The 7670-nt window shown below is 40.4% G+C and overlaps 1 pseudogene; it reads left to right on the forward strand.

Annotated features, from left to right (window-relative positions):
- The first annotated feature begins 1333 nt into the window (after positions 1-1333).
- LOC124699361 lies at positions 1334-7079 on the forward strand (annotated as a pseudogene).
- The last annotated feature ends 591 nt before the right edge of the window (positions 7080-7670 follow it).

The raw sequence follows: 7670 nt of genomic DNA on the forward strand, positions 1-7670 counted from the left end.
TATTTCAATTGAGAGTACGCGAAAGTGTATCTTAATTTTAATTTTATAGAAGGCAACAATTTTTTTACAAGAAACTTCAAAACCCTGCGAATAGAGCTTGAAGAACTCCACTCACTCTGCACACTATGGATACTCTCTTACATCATGTGGTCTCCCTCCTACTCCTACACTCACACTTAGCCAAAAAAAAAATTCCTGAAGATCTAACTAGCTAACCGCTCTGCCGTGCATTGCGGCCTCACATTGTTCAAAACCCAAGCATTCATGTGTTTTCCACAGCTTCCAGCATGTAAGTATGGTGAAGGAGTCGAACTTTTCCTTATCTCTGCCGTGGAAGTGAGCTCTCTAGGACTCCCACCATGACTCAAGCCGCGACTCTTGGTGTGGTTCCTGGATATGCAGATGTAGGTCACGAATACACCTGAACCACACCTCACGAGCGTAGGGGCACTGCATTAGCAAATGATCCACCCGGTCCTCCCCGTGAGGCAAACAGACCAAGGAGAGGTATGATCTTCAAGATGTGTAGTAGTTGGAAATGAAGTTCTCTCAAGCGGTGTATCTCTGATATCATTGATGATGAAAGTTTGTTTTGTTCTTGTGCTAGTTGAGATAAGTAGAATCTTTTCTTTTTTTTGGTTTGTTTACATCTGCACTTGGTTATATGGTGGTGTATGTGAACAATATCAACGGAGAAACCTGTTGTTCGAAGAAAATGTCGTTTTGGCAACTCCTCTTTGGTCTATCTCAGCTCCCATTGGTCCTACCTCCATTTCAATGAATAAGACTTATATTATTTTTAAAAAGTAAAAAATGTAAAGTATGATCTAGTTTTGGAAAAAAGTTATTAGCATGCAAAATACAAATCAGTATCATCAGATACACCATATTCACATATGATATCTGTAGAATATTATAGTTGTTGATAGAATTTTCAGAAAAAAATAAAGTCAGTTGTGTGGCGCGTGAAAGCATCCTTTAGCCGATCCCGGGTGCATCTAACAGTTTGTTTTCTCTAAAGACGGCAACTCGCCTCGTTGGGCAAATGCCAGCATCATTCACCATATTATTATACTCCTACATCACCGCCTGCACCCCCCAAAGTCTCCAACAATTACGTCTCTATCCAGATCACGAAACCAGAACAGTCCGGCGTCTGCACGATCTGTCGATCCGGGACTCGAAACGCAATTTCTCAACAACTCACGTCTCTATCGGCAAAAGAAACCTATAAAATCCATCGTAAAACCACCCCAGAGCATCAATCACACAGAACTCCTCCCCGAAAAACTTTCTCCCCTGCGCATCTCGGCGGCTCCCCTCACCCCGATCCAACTCGCCGGCGGCCATGTCGCAGCCGGCTGCCGCCGCCGTCGCGGCGCAGCCGCAGGGGCAGGCCCCGGCCGGGCGGCAGGGAGGCGGCATAGGGCAGAGCCTCGCCGGCATCGTGCGGATGGCCGTCTTCTGGTACTTCGCCTCCAAGTTCTTCGGGCCCAAGCGCGCCCCACGGACCCCGGGATGGTCATGTCCAACCTCTTCCAGAAGGGAGAGCCCATGGTGAGAACGCCCCACCCCCAGAACTGCGATTTTGGGCATAGCCAGAGGAGGCGTGTTAGGTTTCTCTGGCGGTTTTAGAGCGGTTTATTGTAGTCTTCCAGTAAAGGGATGGTGGCTTCGCACTTATGCAGTGCGGACAATTGGGTTCTGTTTGCTCCGATGCAAAAATTGTGTAGGGTTTTATCAGTATTTTTTTACCGCGATCTGGAACTTTCCTTTTTTGTTAATAGCTCACGGATGCTTTAGCACATGAGAACGTGTTTGGGCTATTTAGTATAGTTGCGAGGAGCTGGTTTTGTCAGTAGTGTGCGAAGGCACTGTTGTTTGTCTCTCTGTGTTGGTGGCTGTCCAACAAGTAGTATCTCAAGTTTGTTCTGAAACAAGTAGATCGCGTGTGATAGCAGTGTCCCACAGCAGTGCGACTTGATTTGCTCTGAAAAGGTCATGTGTTTGGGTATGTTAGTTCGGTGTGTTAATTGTGTGGATCTCATCTCAGGGAGCCATGGGAGTCTAAACTTTCTCAGAACTAGTATAGAGTATGCAAAGGATAAAAGGAAAGGTATATATAAAGTGTCTTGACAATTTAGACAATGTGGTGTAGCCGTGTAGGGTATGCTTCAAAATTGAGCTGATGTGAAGACGTTTGGTGTTTGAATTGTGTTGCTGTCTATGATAGGGACTTGTTTTTGAAGCTTTTGTCCACGATGGAGTTGAGGATGTCACAATACGCTTAGACGGTATGGAATGTACTGTATCTTTGTAATGGAGTTGAAAACGTCACAGCATCCATGGACAATATCTCTTTTGGGTCTGTAGTGTAGAGTTTGGTGGGTGAATATTGTCTGGACTAGGTGTTTCGAATCAAAGCAACTGTATATAACTTGTACAGTAATTGCCAGGTTATTTATTTGGCAGGGAAGTGATTTTCTGGTTTTTAGCGTGCACACTGATCTTATAACTTGGCGTGTCTTATTATTTCAAATATTTGATGAAGTTGGTCGAAACCCTTTATTGGTCAGATTGATGAGTCAGTGGCTTGTGGTAATGTTTTATGCAAGTACTAATATACTCCCTCCATTCCATAATTCGTGTCACAGATTTGGATGTATCTACACACATTTGGATGTATCTATGCACAGAATGTGTCAAGATACATCCAAATCTGCGACAAGAATTATGGAACGGAGGGAGTAATTAAGTTATAATGATTTAAATGTGGTGTCACCCAGTTAATTAAACCAAACTAACGGAAATTACTGGATTAAGTTACATTCCTTGGTAGTGCCACCCAATCTTTTTTTACACTATGGAAGCGGTTGGAATCAAACAGTAGTCTTAGCTATTTGTGTTATCCTAAACACAAATTGAATGGTGGTTATGTTGCTGCAGGATATGTGGATGTATTTATCTGAGAACGATAAATTCAATGACTTCAGCAATGAAGAAGCACTCGTCTGGCATGAAACAAACATACCATATGCAGTCTGGAGTCCTACCAGTACCAGAACGCACTCACTGACATACTATCCATCAGAGGTAGGATATTACTTGTTGTAATTTACAAATTATGTTATAGTTATATGTTGTTCGCTTGCCTAATTTTGTCTCGGTGTATATTACTTCCATAGGCTCTCAAGCACAATGGATCTCTGTATGCTCATGTTTACTTTGCACGTTCGGGTTACCCTGTGGACCCTACCGATCCAGAATATGAGCAAAAATCTGCATTTGGAAGGACACATCGTAAGCTTATTTTTCATCTCAACCATCCTTTTTAACAATTGCATGTTTGTGTGAAATTGCTCACTACATTATTCATGTTTAGCTATTGTGGCATACTTGCGGAAATCAAAAACTGGTAATAAGAAGAGCTTGCTTGGAGATTCGAATGAGTCTGAGGAAATACCACCGTCTAAGGTCTTCGACCCCATCCTTTGTTATTAAGACGCTATGAACTAAAGATTTCTAGTCAAGCAATAACAGAATACAACATCTGATTTTTGCAGGAGAACATAGAATCCGAAGACAAAGAGGATGGCCCAGTCGAATATATTTCTTACTGGAAACCAAATGTGACAATAAATCTCGTCGATGACTTCACACGGTATGCACAAGATGATATATACTTATCAGTTCCAAGTGTACTATATTGAGAACCACATTTGTTTCAAAAGTTAATTCCTGTTGGCATGATTACTACCTTTACCTCCTCGTCAAAAAATGTGTATTAGTTATTAACTTCTTGTATAAGGAATTGCATTGCTTCATTAGTGTGCATTCTTTCAACACTGGTATAATTAGATGACATGCCTCAGTTTAGAGTCAAGAGAATCTGATCCGTTTTGAGTGTCTCTTATAAGAAGAGGGAGAAGGGGAAGGCAATATAGTTGATTAGTTGGTGCATTTGAAAGAGCCATATATTTGATCAAACTAGGAGAAACTCTCGTGCATCTGCATGTTTTTTTTAAGTAAGGGCAGGCGCTTCGGCATATATCAAAAATTCAAAATGCAATATGCATGCTGATACAGTTGATGTAAATCATAAACAAGCACGGCTAAGCTATGTGGTCAGATATATTTTTAAATTATGCTGAAACTGGCGCTACTAAATTATGTGTTGGCTGTGTTTTAGACCTTTGCTTAATTAATTTATGTGCGTGTATCCTCATCCCAGCTTCTTATTTTGCACCACAGCCATTCTTTTGGTATATGTTTTTTTTCTTACAATAAAGAAACTCTTGCGAAACTTTTTGTTCCTAATGTCATGGTTTGAGTTCTTTATTGTTGTTCATCTTTCTTACGATTTTTAAATTATATTTGCCCTTCACATTTTACAGGTATCCCCAGAACAATATTCCTCCAAATGTTGCTCCATGTATCCTTCAACTGTAACAGTTAGTGTATGTTATATATGTTTTGCTACAGCTTTATCATGAACGCACATGTTTTATGCTACTTTGTTGTCATTATCATGTTACCTTTGTTCCGAAATATAAGCCAGTTTAGCTTTCTAAAAAGGCACATATTTTGGAACGGAGGTAGTATTTAAACAATTTTGTACACATGAAGACCATTTGCAAGTATCCAACTTCACATGGAGCTAAATCATTGTTCAGTATACTTTAAATGATTAACAGCTGTTTGTATTGAGGGAGGATTGGTATTCCTTGACAATAGAGATACAGATTTGAATGTGGATCCAACTACAAGCAGCTACTATCCCACTGTATTCTTCAATGAATTTTGGCTGCTGAGAGACAAATTGACAGCACTCAATGAGACTGTGAAGGAACTGACCTTAAACCTTGAAGTTAGTCCTATTAGCATGACCAAGTGGCAATTATTTCTACAGATTGAGCAGTCTTTCCAAGTTCATCGTAGCTATGGAAGTATGCTTGAAGGCGAGGCTGATGAACTCAAGGTACAATATTGATATTCTAAACTTTACCCATGCAGATTCTGGCTTTTTTAGATATGTTGTGCCCTAGTTTGTTCTGGAAGTGAAGACCCTCACCGCCTTTATTCTTCGTGAGATGCCATTAGTATATGTTCTTTTAGTACCCTGGAAACAGTTGCTTCTGTCATAAACCTACTCTGCTAGTCAGTCTCCTGGTTACATATTTTTACTGACCTTGGACTTCATAAACTGCAGAGGGTTTTCCTTGAAGGAAATCCATATCTCCTCGGATTGACCATGATTGTATCTTTGTTCCACTCTCTGTTTGATTTCCTGGCTTTCAAGAATGGTAAGTGCATTGCATGTTTTTCTTTTATATCGTAAATATCAGTATAATCCAACCCTGACTCCACATGTATTGACGATGTTTGACATTGATCAGATATCCAGTTTTGGAATAAGAACAAGTCCATGGAAGGTCTATCGGCAAAATCTGTTGTTCTGAACTTCATTTGTCAGCTGATTATTTTCTTGTACCTGCTTGACAATGATACTTCATGGATGATCCTTGCTAGCTCTGGAGTAGGTGTGTGCATTGAATTTTGGAAGATCGGGAAAGCGATGCATGTCGAGGTAGACATTTATGATATTGTCATCTATCCACTATCCTGTTATGGCCATTGTATTATTTGGTTCTGTCAGTATCTTACTAGCGTACAAACAGATGCAGTCTGCTTAACATGTAATATTATGCATGAAACGGAACCTATCTGATCCTAGTTGTCTTCACCTGAAAAGCAAGTACTTTAAACAGTGAACTAAATGCTGAACTTTAATTGAAATTTCAAACTCATGAATGAATGTGTTAAGAAGCAAATTATGTAGCATTAATTCACTGCGAGTTTCTTTCTCCTCATTCGACAAAATTATTAATGGGATTAGAGTTGTCTGAGCATTTGCCAATGTGCATTTATTAAAAAAACCTTGTCTTGGTGATCAAGAATCATGTTTCAGCTAACTCAGGACTAGTGCCAGCATTGATCCTTGACTTTTGAAGGCAGACAGATGTCATAAAACCAGTGTATTCTCTGCTATGAGATACAGTTTGTGACAAGCTACTCTTTCCTGATATGGATATGCACTTTACATTTCTTATGAGCTCATTGATATAGAAATCTCTTACATTTCTGATGATTTTTTCTTTTCTTTTCTTGGGTTGATTTGTGAAAATATTTCTTTGTTTGAATCCAGATCGACAGAAGTGGAAAGTTTCCCATGCTGAGGTTCCGGGACCGTGAGTCATACGCACAGAATAAGACAAAGGAGTATGATGCGATTGCAATGAAGTACCTTACCTATGTACTTCTCTTCCTTATGGTTGGCTTCGCTCTGTATTCACTGAAGTATGACAAACACAAGAGCTGGTACTCATGGATACTCTCTTCCCTCACAAGTTGTGTTTACATGTTTGGTAAGCAATTATTTCAGCATTCTACGCACAAATTCACTAGGCTAATTAGCAACAGAACTTACATATGTGCCTCTAAATTTTTCAGGTTTTATCATGATGTGCCCACAATTATTCATCAACTACAAGCTACAGTCTGTCGCTCATATGCCATGGAGACAGATGACCTACAAGTTTCTCAACACTATAATCGATGATCTTTTCGCATTTGTTATTAAGATGCCATTGTTGCATCGTCTCTCAGTTTTCAGAGATGGTAAGATGAACTATCATTGCTGATAACAATGGTTGTACATGCCAGCAATCTAGTCTTTTGACAGATAATTCATGTGGTTGCAACCATAGGCCGTTAATTGACAATTTCTGCTTGCTATGCAGATATTATCTTCTTGATATACCTCTACCAGAGGTGGGTATACCCAGTTGACAAGAAGCGTGTCAACGAGTTTGGCTTCGGAGGGGAAGAAGAACCAGCAGCGCCCCAAACATTGGAAGGAACAGATTCAGCAGGGGCAACCCAGCAGATCGAGGCGAGGCTGAAACCAGCACAGAGGATAAGAAGACGAAGTGAGCGTATGTTGGGTCCGCTCGACACAGACACATCTTGGCAGCACTAGCCATTTCTGACACTGGGCACAAGTTTTCGGTCTGCCAATTCGGACTTCGGACTGGCTTCACGCGTTGACCATAAGAAAAAGATGTAACAGGTTTAGAGTGGGCGCATCGACGCAAACACACACGTAGTCTTTGTGCCATTTTTTTTTTGAGTTTGTTTTTTTATGCTTAACAACAGCAGTTTCTAGATGGATCTTCAGGATGCTTGTTTAGACATGTTCATGTATAAGTTTTGCCTGGCTGGAAAAATCCTATAACACCAGTGAACTAGTTGATTTTTGTCGTTCCATGCTTATTATCGCTGTAATGTGCCTGCCCAATTCATGCCGAATGACCGAGTGTTTTCGGTGCACCACCACATTCCACCGTGCATAAAGTTGACGATGGAATATCCGTGGACATGTGGCGTGGTTCCTAGCATAATGGGTGACTAAACAAGGCTATTTTAAAAATGATTTTGAAACTAACTATTTTTCATGATGCCTTGTTCAAATGTTGATTTGACATGACATGTGGTTGTAATTTGGTGGCACAAATCTTGGCTGAAAGTGTCTTGAGTGCACCAACATGGTCCATAGCCCACATGACTAGGGGTTTTAACATATAGGATAATTTCTTGTTTTACAAAACCAT

Source organism: Lolium rigidum, chromosome 1 (genome assembly GCF_022539505.1).
Source record: "Lolium rigidum isolate FL_2022 chromosome 1, APGP_CSIRO_Lrig_0.1, whole genome shotgun sequence".
Lineage (NCBI taxonomy): Eukaryota > Viridiplantae > Streptophyta > Magnoliopsida > Poales > Poaceae > Lolium > Lolium rigidum.